The sequence below is a fragment of the Triturus cristatus genome, chromosome 9 (assembly GCF_964204655.1).
Source record: "Triturus cristatus chromosome 9, aTriCri1.1, whole genome shotgun sequence".
In the NCBI taxonomy this organism is placed as follows: domain Eukaryota; kingdom Metazoa; phylum Chordata; class Amphibia; order Caudata; family Salamandridae; genus Triturus; species Triturus cristatus.
Genome location: NC_140592.1, coordinates 997926794 through 997951731, shown reverse-complemented (window position 1 = coordinate 997951731; position 24938 = coordinate 997926794). Strand labels below are relative to the sequence as shown.

Sequence of the window (24938 nt, the reverse complement as noted above, 5' to 3'; positions counted from 1 at the left end):
GGCACTATAAATATAAAACTGGACCAGCAGAACCCCACTTTATGCCTTGCAAGGGATATGGAAAGTGTAATATAAAGGCACATAATGTAACAGGATCAATCGTGAGTGCTCAGCTAGTCCCAAATCTGGAATCTCAACTGGGGTATAAAGAGTTATATAATAAAAAGCAAGGAATATGAAAAGCGCTATATACACAGAATGTATAGGGCCCAATTATGAGTGGTAAATTAATCACGATTCAGGCGTAAAAGAAAGTTTGAGCTCATTTCAGTAGCACAATCTGCGAGAAAATGTCCCACTTGAGTTTACATGTAATGATAGTGCCAATTTAGGGCTTTAAGTTTGTCAGACCTGGCTGTAAATATAAACTGACGTGAAACGGGTCCCTTCCGGGCTCTCTATATTGACGTCTTTATATTTAAAACCAAAAACAATGACTGTAGAGAACATGAAGGTAATCTATGTCTGCCATGTTACTCCTGTTTACATTTCACACATTTCATTTACTTTCGCATTCCCGAAGAATATTTGTTTTTTCCAGGATGTGGGTTTCTGTTGCTTTTTCCATGCAACATATTCCTAAGTGTGTGCGGAGAGTTCTTGAGTTCAGGCCAAAAGCAGTGCAAATTCCTCACAGTGCCTGTCAGTGGGTCATGAACGTGTTAAGAATACATGCTCGGAGGAGCCTAGCACGCAACCAAGATGGCCGCGTAGGCACAGGGCTCCCGAGGGCCTCCGCAACCTCTCACGTCTATCCTGAATAAATCCTGATTCTATCGACGGGCTTCTACGGGCGAACGTAAGCGGAGGTGATCCCCGTTGTCCAAATTTAAATCGGGCTTCAGGAACCGGGATAGCATTGGCTTCAAGTTGGCGGCCTACTCCTGGCCTTGCCCCGGATTCGAATTGGCGTGGTGCCCGGGCAGAAAGTGAACAACAACGGCATGCACGACCTGGGCTGGTGTGTACCTTGCACTTTCACTTTCGGTTTCGGGTCTCCTCGCTGAAACTGGCTGGGAGACCCTGGCTTGTCAATGACACGTCGATAGTGGGAAGATCGGGAATCCCGACTGGATCTTGGACACTAGCCTGGCCTACACTTCGTGATCCCCGAGGCTCTTCAGATCGGCTGTCCAGAGATTTCTAATCGTGTTGGTGGACGACAACCTTGGTGGCCCCCAGACAATGGCAGCTAGATCGGACGGAGATAAGCATAAATCCAAGACGACTAGGCGGGGAGGCTATACCCAAGCAAATAACATGGACCGCTATGCTCAGTCAAAAGGATCCCCTAGTGGACTGCATAAGTCACCGGAGAGATCCAAGGAGGACCCGGGATTGTCCACGGAGTTAACGTTGCAGGATGTCATGGGCGCCATCGACGAGATGAAAGCTGCTGTTAGTCAGCAATTCGACACCTTGGCCCATAAATTGGACACGGTTTTGATCGACGTCAATCTAATCAGAGCGGACCTTTCAAAAACGAATGAAAAGGTCAAATCCTTGGATCTGAAAACGTCGAGCCTGACAACAGACGTGTCCGACCTGCAAACCGAGGTCCGTAATCAGTGGACATCCAATGATTTATTTGCCCGTCGGCTGGAGGACTTTGAAAGTAGGGCTCGGCGGAATAATGTGCGCATAATAGGGGTGCCGGAGAAATCGGAGGCTCCTGCGGCCGACCTCTTCGTGGAGGACCTCGTGATCAACCATCTTGCACCCAAAGGGCTGAGTAAATTTTTTGCGGTCGAGCGGGCCCATAGAGTTCCAGGTGGTAAGCCGAAAGCGGGCGCTCCCCCACGGCCTATTATTGCCAGAATTTTCAATTTCAGGGACAGGGACGCTATCCTGCAGGCCTCGAGGGTGAGTGGGCCGACGAAGTTTGAGAACACTAATATAAGTTTCTACCCGGACTTCACACAATCGGTCCAAAAGCAGAGACAGGGATTCATGGGTGTTAAGCGGCGCCTGAGGGACATGGATCTGAAATATGCGATGCTCTTTCCGGCCAGGTTGCGTGTTGAGTTTGAGGATCGGTCACATTTCTTCGATCGGCCGGAGGTGGTAGGAGATTGGCTTGATACTTTGCCCCAGCGACGCAGTCGAGAGGAACAGACTGAGGAGAACGGAGGGGGCTTGACGGGGCAGAAGGTTCCCGGTGACTGAACATTGCGATGACACTTCAATACTTGGGTTCGATGTTTCTATTCAGTGCCTTATTCTTATATGCCCGGGGGTTGTGGGGTGCTTAGTGAGACTCTTTCCTCCTCTGGGGTTTCTTTTTGTAGGTTAGTCAATGGTAGGGCGACAGGCACACTGCAAGTTGGGGGGGCTACATGGGCTCATGCAGGGGTGCAGGGAGGGGGGAGTTGTAACGGGAATGTTGGTGGGGAGGGGGGGTTGGGGAATGTTTGAATGTTTTACAAGGCAACGTAATGCTATATGACTGGTGGTTGGGGTCGTATTCTCTGGGGGGAGGGGGTTGTGCGTGAGGCTGGAATGGGGGGTAGGGGATTGAGAGTACTCTCATGGAATGTGAATGGATTGGGGGACAGGATCAAACGTGGGGTAGTGCTGCAGTTTTTGAAACGGCTCTCGCCAGATATTGTCTTTCTGCAGGAAACGCATCTAATTGGGAATTCTTGCCATGCTATGAATAGGCGGGGATATCGTCTCACCGTTCACTCCGGTTTCACTTCTGGATCGAGGGGGTGGGCATCTTGGTTAGAGCCTCTCTCCCGCTGGAGGTGGACGATATAATCCATGATGACAGGGGGCGGTATGCTGCACTCGTAGGACGGTGGGAGGGCAGAACTGTCGCGCTGGTTTCTGTGTATGTCCCACCAGGACTGCAGACTGTAACATTTGCTGATTTAGGGCGCGTGGTCCTGGGACTCCCGGGGGGGGGTTCTGGTGATGGGGGGCGATTTTAATTCTGTTGTATCCGGTAGAGCGGATCGTCACCCTCCCAGGGATCTCCCTGGGGCGCAGACCTGGCTGAGTGGGTTTATAGATACCCTTGGACTTATAGACTGCTGGAGATTACTGCACCCGGGACAGGCGCAATACACTTTCCACTCAGGGGCTCATGGAAGTCTATCGAGACTTGATTATGTCCTTATGCCGGCGGCCCAAGCTGCGATGGTTAGGGAAGTAAGACATTTGGCCCGGGGTATTTCTGACCACTCCCCACTACTGTTGCATATGGAGGTCGCCCCCGGGGTTGAGGGGAGGGTAGCGCCGATTAACCCTTGGTACCTGCGTAATCCTAAAATCCGGACGGAACTGGTTGAGTCTCTCGAACACTATTTTAATGAAAATGTGGGGTCAATATCATCTACTGTCTCGTTGTGGGAAGCCTTCAAAACGGTGATCCGTGGGCAAGCCCTTTCCCTAATTTCCCACACCAAGAAAAGCAAGATTGAGGAGGTGGTTCGCCTTGAGAATGAAATAGCTGAGTTGGAAGGGGACCTGGAGCGGGGTGTTACGTATGATAAGTTGCACGTTCTCAGTCTCAAGCAGCTGGACTATAGAGCGTTGGTCACTGATGCTGCCAAGGTGATGAGTTGAGAGCAACAAGAGCGCTTATACGATGTGGGGGATAAGGCTGGAAAGTTGATTGCATGGTTGGACAAGAAAGAGAGAGCGAGTCGAGTGGTACCGGTCATTGAGAGAGCGGATGGCGTGCGTGTGACTGACCCTGTGGAAATTTTTGAATGTTTCGCGGATTATTTCCACAAAGTGTACTCCCCAGTCTCGGATCGCTCTGAGGATGACTCTCAACTACTGCTGAGAGATATTGCGCTGCCGTCTTTGTCAGAGGAGGATAGGATACTGCTGGACGCGACGTTGTCGCCTGACGAGATTGCTTTGGCCATTCGCTCGGTCGCTTCCGGCAAGGCTATGGGTCCTAACGGCCTTCCCATCGAACTGTATAAACTGCGTCCGGACAAGATGGTGCCTCATCTACGTGCAATGTTCCTTGAAGCACGAGAAGTGGGCTCCCTCCCCTATGATCAGCGTCTTGCCACAATAGTCGTGATTCACAAGGAGGGGAAGTCGCGGGATCGATGTATCTCTTATCGACCAATCTCACTGTTGAATGTGGAGCCCAAAATTCTAGCTAAGGTTTTAGCTAATCGTCTGATTAGGGTCGTTGGCGACTTGATCCATCCGGATCAGTCTGGTTTCATACCTCACCGTAACACGGCGCTGAACCTGAGGCGTCTCCATGGAGTGCTCGCCAGAGCGGCACACATACGTGAGCCGGCCATTTTGGCGTCTCTGGACGCGACAATGGCGTTTGACACTTTAGAATGGCCGTATCTTTGGGCGGCACTCGCGAAATTCGGTTTTGGCCCTGGGTTTATCGGTTAGGTGAAGTTGTTGTATGATGAACCACTGGCTCAGGTGGTAGTGAATAGGGGTGGGCGGAATTTGCGGAATTAACCTTCGCAAATTATCGCGAGAATGTTTAAAATTATCGCAAACAAGCAGAAATATCGCGAAGATGCGGAAGTTTTTTTCCGGCATGTTCGCGAGATTTTCTGCATGGTTGCGGGTCGCCAACTTACCCATGTGGTTGCTTGCGGGCGCGGCCATCTTGTTTTGAGCTGTTCTCGCGGTGCATGATCGCGAGAAGAAAGACGTGATCGCGCGACGCATGACGTCACTGCGGGCGCGAACTGTCGCGAGACAGCGCAAATGGCTAAAAACAATACAACATCTCATGGAGAACGCGACCGGATCAAGAAAACTTGTCGGCGAACGCAGGGATTCAGGTAAGGCGATCGCGCGCGCGCGAGAATGTATCATTTTACAGCGCGAGCAAGAAACAAATTATCGCCAAGCTGCGGAAACCGGAATTTTTGACATTTTCGCGCTCTCCGCGGAACGCAAAAATGTCAAATTATCGCAATTTCCGCGAACGGAACGAAATTTTTGCCCAGGCCTAGTAGTGAATGGCAGAGTGTCGACACCCTTTGTGTTGGGAAGAGGCACGCGGCAGGGTTGTCCGTTGTCGCCTCTTCTCTTCGCACTCGCCTTGGAGCCTCTGGCTGCCTGGCTCCGATGGGAGCCCTCATTGCGGGGCATTCAGTGGACGCCTGAATTTGAGGACCGCATCTCTCTTTACGCGTTTGACATTCTCCTGTATCTCACATCTCCCCGGCAGTCTTTATTTGTATTAGTCGACGTTCTAAACTCATTTGGTCGTAACTCCGGCTTGGTCATTAACTGGACTAAGTCATGCGTCTACGTTCTCTCGGGTGATGCTCCTCTCCTCCCGCGTGGCTGCCCTATCCAGATTTCGCAATCGGGGTTTAAATATTTGGGAGTCTTCATAACATTAGACCCTGTGGCCCGTTATGAGCGGAATTTGCTCCCCCCACTTCAGTGACTAAAAGCCGACGTTTTGGGTTGGCGACGGCTTCCGCTTTCACCGCTCGGACGTGCAGCGTTGTTTAAAATGATGTCACTACCACGATTCCTGTATGCACTATAAAACACGCTAGACGTTATACCGGCCCGCTATTTCCGTGAGGTGGAGAGTTTGCAGAGGCAATTGTTCTGGGACGGGCGATCGCGAATCGCTCTCACAAAATTGACACCCCTTTGGTATGATGGGGGTATTGCACTCCCCGATATCAAGCGATATTATTGGGCGTCCCAATTGGCGGCGGTGAATCACGGGATGTACGGACTGGCCCTGAACCCGGCGTTTGCGATGGATAAAATGTTATTGCCTGGTGGGGATTACAATAGGGCACTTTATTCGAAGTCTCCTGGTGTGCAGTTGACAGGCCCAACAAAGATAGCCGTACGTGTATGGCATGCTGCGAATGCTGCGATGGGATGGAAGGACCGCCTGACTCGAGCGACCCCGCTGTATGCTTCAGAAAGGCTGGGCTGTTTGTGGAAAACAAAAGGATTTGAGAAATGGGATATGATTGGCATATGCAAGGTGAGTGATTTTTGGGTGAAAGGGAAGTTTAAAACGTTTGACATGTTGAAAGCGGAATACAAGCTGAACGATGGGGAGTACTTCCGGTATGCGCAGGTCCGCCATGCGTTGTGTTCGGTTTTTCCTGATGCTACCGCTATCCCGGAATATTCCCCATTGGAGGACAGGGTGCTAGATGGCTACGTGCCTGACAGCACAATCTCCTTGATTTATAAAAAGCTTATCAACGACCGGGCGGACCTGTTGACCCACCTGAGGGAGGTTTGGGTAGCTGACGGTTTGGTATTAGACGATGAGGACTGGGTATCGGCGGTGGCCTCCCCAAGGGAGGTGGCAATTCCGGCTCGCCTTCGGCTCGTACAATTGAAGATACTCCATAGAGTGTATATCACTGGACCCCGCCTGATGCGCATGGGTCTCTCCGTGGATGGTCTGTGTAAGCGTGGCTGTGGTTTGCTGGGTACCTTCCTTCACGTCATATGGGAATGTCCTGAGGTGGCTCGCTTTTGGAGTCGGGTGCATGCGGTAATGGAAGAGGCCACCCACGTCGCTCTGTTACCAGAGGCTAGAAGGTGTCTGCTGAACGTGTGGGAGCCAAATGATTATGATGTGTCGCAGACGCAGTGGGCGGCTCTGGGGAATATGGTGGCTAAACGCGACATCGCACAGTTATGGGGTTCTCAGAGGTCGCCCACGATCTCGGTATTGAAGGAGAATATGGACTGGTGCATGTTTAGAGAAAAGACGGTGTATGTGGTGAGAGGCAAGCCCCGGAAATAGTCTACGGTGTGGGGCACGTGGAATTCTTATCGCGGAGACATCTGCGCCCCTCCTCTCGCGATAGTATCGGAGGCTCCTTTGTCCCCCTAGCTGAACATTCCTAATTTGCTATGTCATGAGTATGTTACAGCTTGATTTTTTCTCCACTCCCGGCCCCCCCCCCCCTCTGTCGCATACCATTCATGATTACTATATGGGGGGGACTTTCTTACCCCAGGGAGCACGTCCTGATACTTATAATTTCTATTGCCTTGTTAGTGTGAACTGTTTATAAGTTTTATATTAAAAATTGAAACTGTTTCGATATTGGTATTCGAATACAACTGCAGCCTTCTCTTAGAGTGCGGACGGACTAACGGGATCCTTTGATTGACATGTCTGTATATCGATGATCTAACTCTTCTCGTACTACTTAGCGGCCGGCCCAAGTGGTTGTAGGCCCATGTCTGTAACTCTTTGAAGTCAAATAAAGGTTTCTTTATAAAAAAAAAAAAAAAAAAAAGAATACATGCTCAACCAATCACTGGCCTCCATGAAGAGCGCACAGGCCAGCAGTCAAGTGTGTCAACTATAATTGTAATTGAAGGCAAGAGTGTGTGAAGGAGGTACTGAGCTGTGAACTATTGATAGGTTGAAAGTTAAAGAAAATCCAATGCTTAGAGGTCGGGGTGCAGTGCAGTGTGTGTGTGTGTGTGTGTGCATGCGTGCATGCGTGTGTGTGTGTGTGTGGTGAAGTCATAAAGATTTAAGGAAGTATATGCAGGAGAGAGTGAAAAGAGACTGAAAAAAAGATAAGGGATTAGGCATGAGATATACAGATTAAATATTTTAGAAAGATAGGGGGTGAAATTGGACACGCATGTCTGCAAGACTGCAGAAGAAAGCAGTGAAGAGAAAAATATGATTCATTGAGAGACATTCCAAAGACTACAACCCCTTTCAAAAACCTTAGTAATGTTTAATTTCTTTCTCATAACTTCAGAATTGAAAGCAAAGAGCCTTAATTACTTAGGCCATACCTCTTTGAAAGTAGTACTGATCATGTGGTGGGCCACACCCCTCACATCACTTCCCCATACCACACACACACTGTTTTTTCATCCCATTTAAAGGCCTTAGTCCACTGTTGACAGTATTAATATTTAATAATCAAATAATCAGGGCACAAGTCCTAAAAAAGAAGTGGGGGGGACTAACCAACTTAGGCAGCATGCAAGTGATATCATGGCACATGGCATCACAGGAAGTGACATCACAGGAAGTGACATCACAAGAAGTGTCATCAGATCTTAAGACCCCACACATCTCTTTAACAGGTCTATCATTAGTACATTTAAGCGCATCATGAGATTTAACAAATGAGATTTTGCGTCAAGGTTGTGCCAAAAAAGTGACGTAACCCCATCGCAAAATCTGGGCCTCAATTTATACATATTTTTTTTAACTCTCAGACAAAAAATTAGCAACAAGGAGAAACATGGCAGTAAATTTGTTCTGCTCAATTGGTTGCAAAGCTACATTTTAAAATATCTTACGGGGTTAAGGCACCTGCTGCAGAGATCTTTGTGGGTCCAGTAAATTTCAGGAAATAAGAACAATGGTGAGATAACTCTGGAGGTTAAAGCATTTGCTGGAGAGATCTGTGTTTTGTCTAGTCCTAGTTTTGAATCAAAGTAGCATAGAGGGTAAATGTGTCTCCTGCTAAGCGCATCATGTAACATGATTATGACAGATTTTTAATTTCATTTAGACAGGTAAGTGGGTCACTGCTTTTAACACGGAGATCCTTTTGTTACTTGAATCCTTCTAATGCAGCACAGTGAGCGGACAGGTTACTTCTACACTTTGTAACCCTCACTGTCTTATGAAACACATTCCATACATTGATACATACACATATGATTCATTGTCAATTTATAATGTGTATGAGTGATGTAAAGCGTTCTGACATTCTGCATTAGGATTCGTAGCGCTATAAAAGAAACAAAACAAATCAGCGATATTTAAGTTGTTATTTGCGTAAATACTGGGACAGACCAACACAACTGACATTCTTAAAGTGCATGCATCTATTACACACAGTAACTGAACAAAGTCAAAACCATGCCTCTCAAGTACTTGTTAAGTAACTAGCTGTGTGCCATCGTTTCCCCTCCATTGCTTTTGCATCTAAGTGCGAGGCTCTAGATAAAAACCACACAGGATGCTCTAAGCAAAACGACACATTATGACCACCTGTTCTGGGCCCAGCTCGAATTTACAATAACAAAGCCCCCGTGGAGGCACTGATTAATTTATCCCGGTGTCTGAAAATTACACGGGGATGAGTTCTGTATATTTCAGTGGGGACCAACTTCTTGGCAGGGTGGACCCTGAGAAAATAGCGTCCCCCAGTGTAACCCCGACTTGTGCTCTGTTTATAATTATTTTATGGCAAACACCACCGCACCCACCTGTTCTGGGAGATCTGAGTTCTGAGATCTGAGATGAATATACAATGGGGAAGGCGGGCAGGATTTGCGTCCCACGTAGGCAGGCAGGTGGAAACCGGAGATAGCCTCCTCGAAATCCATTAATGAGCGAAGCGCGGAGGCGCGCGTCCGGCGCAGTATATACGTAATACACGGCAGTCATTAGCGGGAGTGCACGCACAAAGCCGAGAGCTGATTCATAACAAGGGGAGGCTGGTCCAAGGTTGGGTGCAATGCGGTCAATGGATTTTCAACCGCATGAACCGGAAAGAAAAACAAAGGCCCTGCACTCCTCACCTCTTGTCGGCCGCTGCACTTTCCGTTCAGCTTTTACGCGCGCGCAGACCAGTTGATAAATAAATGGCTTCAGAATTTCCGGTGCTCATGGGCTTGAGTCAAGAGTCAGTTGAGGTATAATTTAAAAAGTCCGGTATTTAAGGCTTTATACCCCTCCTAGGCCTTTTGAAACGTGCTAGCAAATTCACAGTCCTTTGTCTTTACCATTCAAAGTTGTAACGAGGAGCTGACTAAATCGTTTATCCTTCCAGAAGTTTCCGTTCAAAATCCGTCGGAGTTCGGGAATCATTTGGTAAATCGCAAAACTTAAACAGGTATTTATTTTTGACAAAAAATGAGTTTAAAGTGCTGGTTGGACCTTTCAAATGAGTTTTACTTTTGGTCCATGGATGCCACTGGGGGATCTCCGGGGTAGCACATGCTACGCCTTGCCTGCTCTTCTCTACCCCTGGCAGTGCACTTGCGGCCGCTGACATAGTCACAAAGGCATCACAACGAATTGAAAGCAAACACGGCTCTTTTAAGAGCCATGTTTGCATTCTGTCTTTCGTAAGGAAGGTTGTTAATTCACCAAGGTAGTGATCCAGCGCGAGACCGGAGAAAAAGAGGAATTTATATATACACAACTATCCTCCCTGCGTCGCAGACCCAACATCACACTGGCTCATTCACACATGCAGTCATTGGTGGGGCCCATAAAACCAACACTCACATGTCTCTGACTCACGAGTCTGCACACAGGAGGGATGATGATATCGCGCTGGACATGTAGGGGGGTACCTTATAACCTATAGGGAAGAAAAAGTCAATTTACAGAATATACATTAACATTCGCCACCTCTAGATTCCTAATCCCAAACATCAAGGCACTCCACCCACTTGGTCGATGGACCAAATTAGTTGGATTGGTTGATGGTGATTTAGAACCAGCTAAAACACATTTAAGACTCAGAATCCTTTATTCTCTTTAACGAAAAACCACAAACTCATAATTTCTGTTAATCAATATGTGTTTATCTAAATTTTGTTTTCAATTAATATTAGCATTAGTTTCATCAAAAGTTTTAGAATTTCTAGATCAATTAATTCAAATCGCAGGTCATAATATTTACCTATTCTTGCTATCTGGGTTTTCTCTAATTCATTGGCTCTGCATAATCTAATTAGCCATTAAATTGTCCAAATAAAACAGGCCAAAGCTCAAAGTCCGAAAGTTCTTTGCACAGCACGTTACAGTCCCAAAGATCTCCATAGCACCAGATATCGTGCAAGCATAGACGTCAGGAAATTTGAACAAGCCAGGATAAGCCAGCATCAACCCAGGAACAGCCAGCTCCCCCCTATTATACTACTCTTTTTATAATAAATTTCAGGATAACATGAAAATATTTTAGGCGGAGAAAGTCTGTGATTGGCTGATCGAAAACGTCCGATTTTTATTCATTTTGGTTTCTCATGGATTTTGCTGGTACACTTCCGTAGATGACATAGTCCTTATGTTCCAATGTTTTGGTTTTACTTGTATGATCCACTTGTTCATTTTAAAAATAACTTTATTTGTTATTTTCACGCAGTTGGAATAACAGTGGATCAGACCCTGCCAACCCCATTACCCAGCTGAGGCAACACATCCCCGGCCCGTAGGCCATGGTGGCTATTAACAATGTGCGAACCACCCTCCCTGCCGGAATCCGTCCCCCTCCCATTCCACCCACAATATCCCACCCCTTCCCTCCCTAACCCAACATCCCCTACACCCCCCTAACCCCCAAGTTACGCGTGTGCGGCTGCGCTATGGAAGTGCATTGATGGAGCAAACTCTAGCCTGCGTCTGTAGACGGTGAGGCGTCAGTAAGTCTGAGCAGGCGGAGGTATCTGGGACATGTAACTTCGTAAAATTCATTCGCCAACAGCGTCAAAAGAGGGCGCCAGATAGTTCGGAAGGATTCTGAAGAATGGGTGAGAGTTGCATGCATGCGTTCCATCCCAATAATGTACCACAGTTTGTGCAGCCACCCAGTATGAGACGGACGAGTTTGCGTACCCCAGAGTGCCAATATGTGGTGTACTGCTGCGCCCATTGCTATCCCCATTTGCTTCCCCCTAATAGATTTCAGCGGAAAGGTGATATCATTAGGTAACCCTAACAGCGTGTAGGCTGGTAGGCGGGGCACTTCTGTGTCGAAGTAGGTATCGATGTAATTCAGAACAGCCGTCCAGTACCCCGCCACCTCTCTACAGCCCCATAAGATGTGCATCAGCGTGCCCACCTCGTCGCAACCCCTCCAACAGGTGGGGCTGCGGTCTGGGTTAATTTTGTTGAGTCGGGCTGGAGTCAGGTAGCAGTAAAGGGCAACTTTAACCACTGCTTCTCTGCTCGCTGTATTTCTAGCGGTATGGTGAGCTCTATAGTAGATCTGCTGCCATTCCTTCAATGAAAAGCTCCTACCTAACTCTGTCTCCCGTCGTCGCTGCCCAGGAGAGCGCTCCAAGGGAGCCGGGGGACGCAGCATGAGATAAAGTTCAGAAATCAAGTGGCGATCAGACTGATTCGATAAGAGCCACTTCTCATAGGCCGTAAGATGCCTGCTGACCAGGGGTCGCGTGTCGGGGTGGGTCAACCAATGTCGAAGCTGAAAGTATTGAAACCGTTTGGGGTTGTGAATACCATGCCAGTCAGTTAGCTCGTTAAATGGGAGGAACCCATCAATATCAAAAAGATGCCCAGCAGATCGACAGGCCGAGGCCTTCCATTCCGAAAAAGCTCGGGCATCGAGCCCCGGTGGGAAGTCCGGGTTCTCAAATAGGGGCGTAAGGGGCAATGGGAAGGAGGTGAGATGGCGCTGGGTCGCCACCGCATCCCATGCCCGTACTGCTGAGCGAGTGATAGGAGACCGGTTAAGGTATGCTGGTCTATCAGAAGGCTTCAGAAATGGCACCTTCCACAAGGGAAGACCCGCCATCGCCCGGTCCTGAAATAGCCATCTTTTTTCTGATTCGGGCCTACTCCATTCTACCAGATATCGAAGTTGCGCCGCTCTATAGTATGTCAAGAGGTGGGGAATTCCCAGCCCCCCATCATCTGGAGACTGGTAGGCAATCTCCTGACGTAAGCGCGGGCGTTTCCCTGCCCAGATGAAGTGGTGAAGCTCCCGTTGTAATGCGGGAATGAACCGCATGCGAGGCGCTACCGGGATAGTCTGAAAAATGTATTATATTTTAGGCAGAAGAGACATTTTAACCGCGGCTACTCGGCCTAAAAGCGACAGAGGATAAGACTGCCATTTGCGAAGATCCCGAGTGATTTGGGAGTGAAGGTTAGAATAATTGCGAATGATCGTCTGATCCGTGGACGGGGTGAGAATGATCCCCAGGTACGGGATTTCCGGTTGTGGGCGCACATTCCCGAGTTCGGGGAAGGCGCCCTCAGAAATATGCTCATTGAGACCCAGCGGCAACCACATTGATTTCCCCACATTGACTTTAAAGCCCGAAACCTCGCCAAAGTCAGTCAGCTCTTGTAAGAACGCAGGGACCGAGCGGCTAGGAGTAGCAAGGGTCGCCAAGATATCGTTGGCATACAAACTGACTATGTGGCATTCTCCCCCAAAGGAGATACCCGAGATGTTGGGGTTATCCCTTAGCCGCTGCGCCAGGGGTTCGATGTATAGCGCAAAGAGCAGGGGTGAAAGAGGACACCCCTGTCTGGTACCCCGCCTGATATCGAATGGCCGAGAACCAATCCCATTAACCCGGATCGTCGCCGTGGGTCTATCATAGCAACTCGCCACCCAAGCCCGAAAGCGATCCCCTATGCCGAAACGCTTAAGCGTCTGATCCAGGAAACCCCAGTCCACCCTGTCAAACGCCTTCTCGGCGTCGACCGAGAGAAGCAGAGCGTCCAAGCCCATATAGTGAGCTTTATCAATTAAGTGCATCAACCTCTTGGTGTTATCACTACATTGCCTATTGGGTATAAAACCCGATTGGTCGGGCTCAATAATGCCTGGCAGTCGGGGGCCCAAACGAGCCGCCAATACCCCTGTAAATATCTTGAGGTCCAGGTTAAGTAAAGAGATGGGGCGATATGCCGCGCACTGGGTGGGGTCCTTCCCAGGCTTGGGAAGAACCACAATATCAGCCTCCAACATGTCCGTCGGACTGGAACCCGGACCCTCAAAAGAGTTGAATAAGCGAGTTAAGATCGGGGCAAGAGGCTGGCAGAAGGCTTTATAGAAACCCGCTGAAAACCCGTCAGGCCCCGGGGACTTCAGGGGCTTCAGACGGGAGATCGCGCTAATGACTTCCTCGACTCTGATTGGCGCATCTAGAGCTATAGCGCCAGACAGATTTAAGGCCGTCACCGCTGCCTGGTTGAGATACCCCACCCCTGAGCCGTCGACCGCAGAGTCCCTACTATATAGAGTGGCATAAAATGCACGGAAAGTTTCGGCGATCTGGTCATCGCCCTCCACCCGCTCCCCGGACTGAGTGTGAAGGGCCGCAATTCGCTGAGCCCTGGCTCGGAGTTTGCTCGCAAGAAGCTTCCCCGTCTTGTCCCCCCCGACGTAGTAGGAATGTTTAAGTCGTAAAGCTGCATATTCTGCCCTGTCTAAATCCAGGCTAGACAGTTGGGCCCGCGCCGCCTTCAACTGCCGCCACATGCGTGGGGCTCCCGTACGACAGTGGACCCTCTCGAGTTCCACCACCTTGGCCACCAACTCCGCGCGTTTCTCCTCGCGGGCCTTGTTATCCACCGCAGAGATGACGATTAGTACTCCTCTCACCACCGCCTTGAGGGCTCCCCAAATTGCCGTCAGAGACACAGCCGAGGAGTCATTGAGCAACAGGTAGTCAGTGATGCATTCATGCACCTGCTTGGAAACATCCGGGCGTTGTAAAAGGGATTCACGAAGACGCCAGCGTCCCTTCGGACGGTGTAAGGGCCGGAGATCAAGCGAGACAGTCACCGCATCGTGATCAGATAAGGCCGCCGGGACAATCTCCACCGACTCGACCAGAGCATTGAGATCAGGCGTGCCTAAAAAGTGATCCAATCGGGCATATGTTTGGTGTGCATGGGAATAAAATGAATAGTGCATGCTGTGCGGGTGAGCCGTCTGCCAAAGATCCATCAGCCCCCTACTCTGCAGCCACTCCCTCCCCGCACCTGAAAGCGCCCCTGCCCCCCCCTGCCGCTGACCAGATCTATCCCTAGAGGGGTCCATGACCAGGTTGAGGTCGCCGCCAATTAAAATGTGCCGGTCATGGTGGCGAAGTATCTCTGACAGGGCGTCGATGAGGAAGGGCTCTTGCCCCTGGTTGGGAGCATAAAGGGAGCCCACTACAACAGGGGTACCACCCACCCAGATCCTGTACGCTAGGAGCCTTCCCTTTATCTCAGCGATTTTATCACCAATGCTACCCTGAAAATGTCGTGCTGCTAAAATGGCCACCCCCCCCTTCTTATCCGGCATAGAAGAGTAGAATTGATGAGGAAACGCCCGAGAACGCATCCTGTGCCAGTCTTTTGGCAGAAGGTGCGTTTCCTGCAGCAAGCATATCGAGGCCCCAGAGTTCTCCAAGTAGCTCAGAATCGCCCGCCGCTTGATGGGATTATTCAACCCCTTCATGATAAGAGTAAGGACTTGGATAGTCATAGAAAACTTGGTAAAACTGCGAGGATATGTGCACTGAGCAGCGGCTGATCGCGGGTGAAAGCAATTGGTGTGGCGCCCTCACCTCCGGCAAACTCGCCGCCCTGGCAGCAAACTGTCCCCGCAAACCTCCCTATAGCCACACACCGGGATCCCCCACTTCTCCACTTCCCACCCCGCCCGCCCAAATCCCATCTCAACTTCCCCAACAACCAACAATGGACAATGTCCCCCCCGCTGTTCCCAGATCCCCCCCGACCCCAACCACTCCCCCTGTCCCCATCTTGTACCAACCTGCCGACCATTGCCCCTCCTCCCTCCGCCCTAACCCCAACTGAGCAGTTCCAACCATTGTCCAAAGCCTGCCCACTCATATCGCAGGCCTTTGGGAAAGTTACCTGTAGGAGCGTGTAGCTACAGCATCCCCGGCTCCCCGGACCCCCCCCACCCCGGCCAGCTAAAAGGCATTGCGAGTGTGTCCCCATCTGTAGAGCAGATCATTCATTAGGTGAGGTGTCTCTAGTCACCGCAGTGAGGGCTGCAGCACGCTCTTGCGACATGGTTGCACCGTCCGGTTTCAGTTCTGCCATAGGCGGTCGTCTTCGGCCCACTTGTTGCCATCCTCCCCTCAGAGAAGGTTTAGGGCGATCTGGGGAGGCGTCCGGTTCGCTGCGCTCAAGACCCAAAAGGGCGCGAGTCTCTTGGAGAGATCTCATTTGACGCAGCGCCCCGTTCCATTTGAAAATCAAGCGGAAGGGATGAACCCACGCGTAGGGTATCCCTTTGTCTTTCAGGAACAAAGTGACGTCTTTGAATGCCTTCTGCTTTTGAAGAGTGGTGGCCGACAGGTCCTGGAATAGCGCCACCGAGTGACCTTGGTGCTGGAGAGGTTGTTTCAGCCGAGCCTCCCGCAGAATCCGCTCTTTTAGGAGAAAGTCTGGCAGGAAGGCCAAGATGTCCGGCGGGGGAGCGGGCACACGCCACGCCAGACCCACTCTGTGCGCCCGATAGATGCGAATTTCAAAGTGGGAGCCTTCACCAAGTACCTCCCGAAAGAGGCCCTGTAGGTAGTGGGTTACATCAGCTCCCTCTGCTTTCGATGGGACACCTCGGACCCGAATATTATTGCGTCTCGACCTATTCTCTAGGTCTTCAGCATGTGCTTGCAAGTCCACCTGTTGGTCCTTAAGGCGAATTATTTCCTGTTGGAGAAGTTCAATTTCTTCGCTTCTGGTGGGTCACTGGCCTCCACGGCTGCCACCCGCTCCCCCAGACCATCCACCTCCCTACGAATCTCCTGCACTTCCCCCGCCACCTCCTGTTTGAGCATATGAAAGTTCTCGCGTAGGGTGTTGAAGAGGGCCTCCAGGAATGCCCGAGTGATCGGCACCTCCCCATCCCCACAATCTGTCTGCTGTTTTGAGGTGGAGGGGGAGGGGGCCCCCCGTCTCCCTTGTTGGGGCCTTTAAGCAGCATGTCAGTCAGCGTGCGCTCCTTCTTCTTTCGCGGTGTAGCCATGATGGAACGTCTCCACTCAGGGCTCCGCTCCTGTTGATTGCCAATACCTCAAGAGGACCTAAAACTCAGGCCGCAGTCAGTGGCCACTAGTACGTTCACCTGTTCCTCGAGTGTGTGTGACACTGAGGGCGCCTGAAGGCCCCGCTGCTTTCTCACACCGTCCTTCCGTAGTGCCCTCTGCAGTGAAGGCCGTCGAGTGCAGATCGAACCTAGGCCACTATGCGGAGTTTGCGTGCCTTGGGGGCGCTGCTTATCGTGGAGTATGGCTCCCTCCTCCCCCTTCGTTGGTCCGCTGTGTGCCGGTGAATCACGGCCCCTCGCCACCTCGCCTCCTCTCTGTGGCAGGTGCGTGGTTCTCACGACCCGGTGTTCTGCTGTGGGGCTGCCGGCTCCGGATCCTTGCTGCTGTCGTTAGGGAACGCCTACTAGGGCCCAATGTGCTGTGTGTAGGAGAACAGTGGAGGCCCGGCCACTCTCCCGGCCGTCATCCCTCTGAGCACGGGGGCCCGTCAACTGCTCCCTCTGATGCCTGTGTAACGTCTTCAGGGCTGCCCCCGCCTTTGATGGGACGCCCGTAGGGGTAGTGTCCTCGTGCTCCCAGGCTATCTTACTCTGCGTGCCCCCGGGGGACCGCTAGCCCAATCCAGACCACTGTGGACTCAATACTTCGCGCTGGGGGCAACGCACTTCGGCCCTGCAGCTTCCCGCCTCCTCACCTCCACTCTTTGGCAGATGTGTGGCCTCCCTGCGTGCAACGTCGTTGAGGGATGTTGACTCCGGTTTCACGCCGTCCACGCCGATGCGCGCCCACCAGAGATCAGCGCCGGGGTCTCCGACCCACCGCAAGGCGAGTGGCGTCCGTGCGCATCCTCGCAGGCCCGACAGCCCCGACCTCGATTTTCGCGCCGGGGTGCCTCGCCACTCAGTGCCGCCGGAGCTCCGCTATAGCCTCCGCCCGCTGCTCCGCCGCCACCGCTGCTCATCTCCCCGGGCACTGGGACTTATGGTTGGCGGGAGAGCGACAGTCCGGGGGCAGCCACCGGGGTCCTGGTATCCCCCACCGCTGGACGCAGTCGCGGCCGCGTCGGAGCTCGCTCTGTCAGGGCGCCATTTCGCGGCAGAGACCACTTGTTCATTTTAAACCAGTTTTTACTGTCTGGATTTGGCAGTCCACCGAGATCCTATTCTTGACCGATGACATTGGGTGCTCGGGTCTTCAGGAAGTTCATGGAGCCATCCGAGTCTGCGCAGTAGGTATCACGCTCACGAGACGGTGGCCACTTCTGAACTCGATTTTCGACTCCATTTTAGGGTAGGCCCAAATGCTAACTTAAGCGAAACAAACACAAAAGAATAATTAATACAAAGAAATGTTGATTCTAATGTTATACCCTCACTAATCCCTTTATGTATTAGTATTTTCCTAGCATATAGCGACATTTAAAGCGATAATATTCACCTTTAGGATCCAATCAGGAATGCAAACATCACATAAGCAACATAAATCATGCGATATCTATTACCACATGTACTACTATTAACATGCGTACGTATTTTAGTTATTTGAGTTATTTTGCCATGCAAACAGCAATTTCCCACATGTAGTTTGTGTATCCAAAGGTTAAATTAGTATAACTCACCAAACCGTTAGTAAAATTATAATCAGTAGGTTATATAGTTAGTCTTTTCATGCAAAATAGAGGAGGTATACAACATTACGTTCTACCTGCTCCATCAGTAGCTAGATCCCTGCATGTTTCAAGGCTGTCATCTTCAGCACAGTTTGGTCAATAAAAGTGAGAAACAGCAGCATCAAAGTTGAGCCAATTGGAAGGGGGAGAGTTGAGCAAATTGGAGGGGGAGCGGTGGGGAACTGCACAAGAAGGAAGAGTGTCTTAGTGAGAAGGAGAAAAGGAAGAAAGGGACTGCATTGAAGTCTGGAATTACACCATACCATTTCAAACAATAACTGTACGTAACAAGCTTGTTTTTTTGCAGTACAGAATGATATTGTGAGGATTGTCTTCTTACATCAACTTTGCACACCGTGTCTAGAAAACATACAATATAGCTCAGCGGGTTTACTGCCTTCCCTCGGAGATCTGACTGTATTATGCAGTCAAACATGAAGCCCCATCATTTCCACAGAACTGTTATTTTTCGAAGACTGATAAAAAATAATAAAAATAGGACTACTTAGCTAACTTCACAATACAAGGGTTATTTGGAATGCAGAAATTAATACAAACCACGTTTGATATATTAAAATACTGGGATATGCTTGTAATAAAAAAATACAATTAATGGTAAGATTGCAAAAAAAAAAGAAAAAGGCTTAACTACTACTTTGAGTAGTAAAATGTTTCCAAGTAATTTGACAAATCGAAAAATCGGCGATGTTGATAAACTTAAGGTTCATATTATTAAAACATTGATATAACCACATAACTTCACCCTGGTGCGTAATTTATGTTTTCATTGATAAGATGTATATAAAGTAATACACGTTTAACAGTTATGGCATCAAGTGCACGTGTCCCCAGAATACATTTTCCTTAAACAAATACTATAGGCCTGATTTAGAGTTTGACAGGCAGACACTCCATCACAAATGTAATGGATATCCCATCTACCTTATTACCAGTTCCATGGGATATAAGGGACTTTTCATAAGGCAGCAGATATATCTCTTTCATCTGTGATGGAGTGACTCATCCGCCACTCTCTAAATCAGACCCTATGTTCTGTGAAGAAACAATTTTTTAAAGAAAGGTAACAAGCAGCCGTGCAAAGATGAGCCTTTTCTGTCGTCTGGTCTTTGAGAAAACTATAGCATTTTTAGGCCAGGTCTTTGAGACCAACCAGACTATTGTTTTTTCCTCTAAAGCATACAGCATGGGGTAGTGGGTCAGTCAACATTACCAATTGAATCTCTTCACTTTGAGTGAGTGCAGAAAGCTTTTGCACATTGTTCACATCCACCTAAAAACAGTTCCATATATTAACTGTAAGCACGGGTTATTTATTTTGTGTGACTGTGTCTTCACCATTAACCCTACACTGTTTCTTGGATAGTTTCACACTGTAAAAATACCACACACATTCATAAAACCTTTGATACATCGGGACACTCGGAGATGGGAGGGATTCACAATTTTGTCAGGGATCTTTTTTTTTTAATGGTAAAAAGGTATTTAATATACAATAAAGCCTTCTCGATGACCGCCTCTGGAATAATAAGCAGTTTCAAGTGTCCAGAAGATGCGAGAACTGGTTGTCACCAAAACACTATCACAGGCGCCAAGATGCCAGCAAAGCATCTAAAAAGGTTTTAAGGATTTTCAGTGAAATAACCCAATTTTTCATTTTTTTCCTGTCACTCATAATTTATCAAAGAGATGACCACACGCCCAGAATGCATCTCAAAACTCACTCAAAATATATTATAGAACATTCTTTCACAGCCCAGCAGAAACTGGGGAAAAAGTCAGGGATCTTACAGTATAATCAAGTGAGGAAGCAAGGATCAAGAGTCAGTTTCCCTGATTACCAAAACTACAACATCTATGTGAAACATCTCTTTCCCCAAAGCCTGGTGCTCTTTGCAATCTGGTAGGGCAGGGGAAAAATCTGTCACAAGTCATGTTATATTATGTTATATTTTTGTGATATGCAAAGTACTTTCTGACATTAGGATGGCTTTTTGGCGCAATCTACACCGTGTGGCTTTGCAGATCTGTGTTGTGTGGATTCTATGCTGCTGCTAATGTGGTAATACTATGTGCATCCCTGCTCTTCATAGGTACACAGACTTGCAATGTGTGTTTTTTAGCCATGCAATTTGCACCAGAGTTTACTCATAAAAAATTGTGCAAGCAAACACTTGAATATGGGATAAACACAGAAAGGCTAAAGCATTGTGTGTGTGTGATATGTGAGTGTTTCATTGCATCGCGTGAATACACCTTGAAGGCTCCTCTGCTCAGTGATGCAGAGCTTGGGTTTGGTAGATGCTGCTCTGGTGCAAGAATTTTCAGAACCACAGAGAAAATAGAATTTTGATAATGAGGCACTCCCTTTCCATTATCAGCAATCCTGTGCCTCATCTACAAGAAAAGGGTGCTGTGTGGCGTGCAAGCCATTTAGCTGCACCGTTCTGTGTCATTTTCAAAGCACAGGGATGTGTCGTATTAACAACAATACGATGCATCCCTGCCCTGCGCTTTCACCTGTGCTGGCGCACAATTGTCTGCCATGCGCCAGTGCAGGCACCCTTGCGTCATTTTGCAAGGGTGCGTGTGCCGCGGGGATGATTGTTTTTGTTCAGGAAGGAACACCTTCCTGTACAAAAACAATAATTAATGGCATTTTCCTCTTTCTATGATTGGCATAGAAAGAGGAAAAAACGTGGAAAAATAAAAGTATTTTTCCCTGTTGCGCCATTTCTTCACTTCCCTATGGGAGGCGTAGGATTCTGTCGCATTTCCCAGTTTTACAAAATGATGTAAATCTAGGATGCGTCAAGTTCCATGGTTGTTGCGTGGAAACACCCACAGCAACAGCCATGGAACGTGCTTTTCACGCAGAGTAAAACATGAAAGGGGCCCATATTTACAAGACCATGAATATTCATGCAGGGTGACTCTACGTGGCCTTGTAAATATGGGTAAGCCCAGTGCGCCACCGGTACGTCAAAAAAATTTGCAAACCAGTGGCAAAATGGGCTTGTAAATAAGCCCCCCTATTTTTAGGCCATCTGTTGCATTCTGTGGCCACCTTGTGATAGTTTGTGGTGGCTCCTTGTGACAGCTGCTTGTAGTGGCATTAATGTAGTACCGGCCTTGAGTACAGAACCAAGAGACTGGTGTTGTTCATGCGTAAGGCAGGGTGTGCCATGGGATTGCGTATTCTACAGCCTCATTGGATTTTAGTGGCCAACCTATCAGGATGGTATTCTGACCACGTCCTCGCAAACATTCCCCAAGCCGGGTAAATAAAGATGCAGCAATGCATGCTTGAAAGGCAAACACTTTAAAATAAACAAGAGCACGTGGAACTGTTGCGGCAATAACAGAACAAACAGATCAATGAACACTGGCACCTGCTCAGTGCAAAGATCTCACCTAATAGACTACAACTGAGAGGGCGACTTGTGTTCAGCAGCGTCCTGCAAAACAGACCGTACCGCAGCGGGAGGGCGGTGCTTGTCTTAGAATGAGGAAAATGGACCCATAACTATGTATATGTTAAAGAATATAAATAAAACTGGTGTTTTTATTCAGATGTCCTTATGCCTCAAATTCCAAGGGTGCTTTGCAAGACAGTGGATGGCATGTCATGAAGATGGCAGAGAAGACCACTGGTGCATTGCAACAAACTATGCAAAGGGTAATATCTTCATGTACCTGTTTGGTCGTTTTAAATTGTACCGACATGTCACCTTTTAGTTCATTTAGCTGCAGTGTAAACATCCAACAATGCAATCAATAACAGCTGATTACTGAAAATACCAATGATTGATGGAACAGCGGCTAAAATGGCGAAGAACGCAGTTTGAAAAAAGGTGAAAGCAGTCTTCTCATTGAGCACCCAGGCCAGGAGATGGAAATGACTCCATCTACACCAGCTTTGGAGACCACTTTGCAAATGTATTTGTTTGGCAAGGCCCATTCTCACTGCAACCAATCGCAAAAGGATAGCACAAGAGGCGCTATCACCTGAATTGCATTGCCCTCTCAAAACACTCACAGTTTCATTTACGAACTGAAAAATAAAGACACGGGTTGGATAACATGTAGCTTTTATTCACAGCAAAGCAAATACAGAGATAAAAACAAGCAAGGAGCAATGCAAGTCAAAGGGGAACACATGCAAAATGGAGACACCTGCAGCATCCAATTAATAGCACAGCAATTGATGACATGCCCTTAATTGACTGTAATTGTAATTGTATTTATATAGCGTCTACAACCCCTGACGAGGCGTCGAAGCGCTTTATGGCGATTAGCACGCTAGTCAAGAACCCGAACGCATGCTGCAAACACCATAGAAGCAGAGGAGAAAGAATCAGCATCGCCAAGGGCATCACTGCTACAACACCAGAAGCAAGCAACAGAGGGTGGACAATAAGCAGGACCACTGGAATTATGCAATTGTGCAGTCGCGTCATTTTTTCCGCATAAATATGGATTTGCTGCCAGTGGCTTAATAAAAGCTGAGGGCAGCCCCCCCCCCGCCCCCCCCCCTTGCAAGACAATGCGGAAGGATCCCCTCTGCAGCTTGGCCCAGATTTTCGAAAAATTCATGCCACACACTGTTGCAGCTACGGTTGCTGCTGTGTTTGAAAGGGAGAAAGCAGAACAGCACCTCATCTGCGAATATGTGGCGCTGTTCTCCCCTCTCCCTGCGTTGGCACATTTGAGACCGCCATGTGCCAACGCACCCACTCTTGCAAGGGTGTGTATGCTTGGCAAGGAATGACATTTGTCGTGAAAGGAGACTGACCCTTACAGTACAAAAACTATCTTTTAACACTTTTCTTGCTTTATATATGAGCTCTACAATGCAGCACACATGCAAAGGAGGAAAAACAGGAAGAAATTAAAACATTTCTCGCTGTTGTGCCTTCCTCACGGAGGGGTAAGAATGTGGTACAAATCCATCTTTAAATCTTTAAATGTTTGTTGATAGGGATTCACGTCAAAACTCATTGGTGGGTGCATGGGAATGCCCATAAAACCCATGAAACGCCCCTTGATGCACAGTAATACAAAGCACGCACAGACCAACTGTGCATTACTATGGTAAAATGTCCAATGCAAATCGTGATTTGCTTTGGATATTGAATACCAGTATAACGCTTTGCACTGGGTTTGCCTTACAAAAGCAAAGCAAACCTGGCACTAAGCATTAGTAAATTTGAGCCCTAATCTTTTTCCACCCCTAATGACCACACCATATACAGTAAAAAAAAAAAAACCTTGATGTTCCAATATATGCATGTATATATGCATTGTTAGTTTCAAGAACAAATAGAAACATGCATATATTTAACAAGTTTCTAAAACAGTGAGCAGCGTTTATTGTTAATTCTTTAACATAAAAAAAATGTATTTCACATGCTCTATGCTATAAAAATATTGATTATGTGATTTTTAATCATACTGCCCTGTATAGCTCTAAGACTCTTTCTGACAGAGGCATGAGGAATATCCTTCCCAATGAGTGGTGCTTTTATCACAGGGACCTACTTCACTGGTACTAAAAGCTCCCCTTTGCCATGCTGCATGATTGTTTTCTCAAATATCTTACTTTTTCGGTTATTCTTTATATTTTTACCATTTACACAGTGCACACCACAAACTGATCATTCAATGGCACCTAAATAATAACTACTAATACTCAACTCAATACTCAATATATTGCCTGTGGCAAAATGCAAGGCTGACATAGACATTACAGAGCTCTCTGCAGTAGGCATTCAGTCCCCTTAGTTAAGCATTATGTGCATTGTCAGTGCTCACATGTGGAGGTTCTCACCTAAGTGCTACACCAACATATGTGACTTCAGATGCTGGTCCTTTCATTGGTAGCATAGGGAAGTATTTACAGTTCTGTAAGCGGACCATTCTATTGAGACAGAAACTACAAAAGTGTTTTGGGCTGCATCAGTGCCTACCTGTTGGCAACATAACATGAAAACCTTCATATATAAGCATATGTTTTAAATGACTCCTCTGAGCCTACCTCACTCATTAAAAAGCCACACAAGCTAATTTCACTGTAGCAAGGCTGGCTATTTAATTGGAAATTACTGGGTTAAATTATTACATTTAATAATGCTAAATTTGGTTACAGAGTAGCCGGAAAAATAATGAAATGACTATCTTAATAGTTATTAAAAATCCAAGTCAATGGTGAAGTCAGATTTGTAATAAATATTAGGGAAACTGTACTTTTAGGAAGTTACCTTTCCCTACCTAAAGTCTCTGGAGGTCCATTTGCATTTGCTTTCCCACTTATACCAGCCAGTAATTATCATTTGAATAGGCATGAAATTCATCCCAGGTGTAAATAATAGGCTAACGTGAATGGGCAGAGACAACCCCTCTGGACCTTACAGAATATGCAAGGTGGGGCAGTGAGCATCCTTTTTAGCATTACAGTGTCAAATCCTGCTTGAATGTTGCAATCTGCCAGACAGATCTGCTGGGGTTTTACATACTCAAAAGAATACAAAAAAGTTATGGAAGG

The 24938-nt window shown here is 48.0% G+C and overlaps 1 long non-coding RNA gene across 1 annotated transcript in view; it reads right to left on the bottom strand.

Moving 5' to 3' along the window:
- LOC146799183 (uncharacterized) overlaps positions 1–9311 on the bottom strand; it is a 101547-nt gene extending 92236 nt beyond the window's left edge. The window contains exon 1 of the long non-coding RNA XR_014968444.1: positions 9196–9311. This is a non-coding gene — a long non-coding RNA (uncharacterized LOC146799183). The remainder of the gene's footprint in view (positions 1–9195) is intronic.
- Between the last annotated feature and the right edge of the window lie 15627 nt (positions 9312–24938).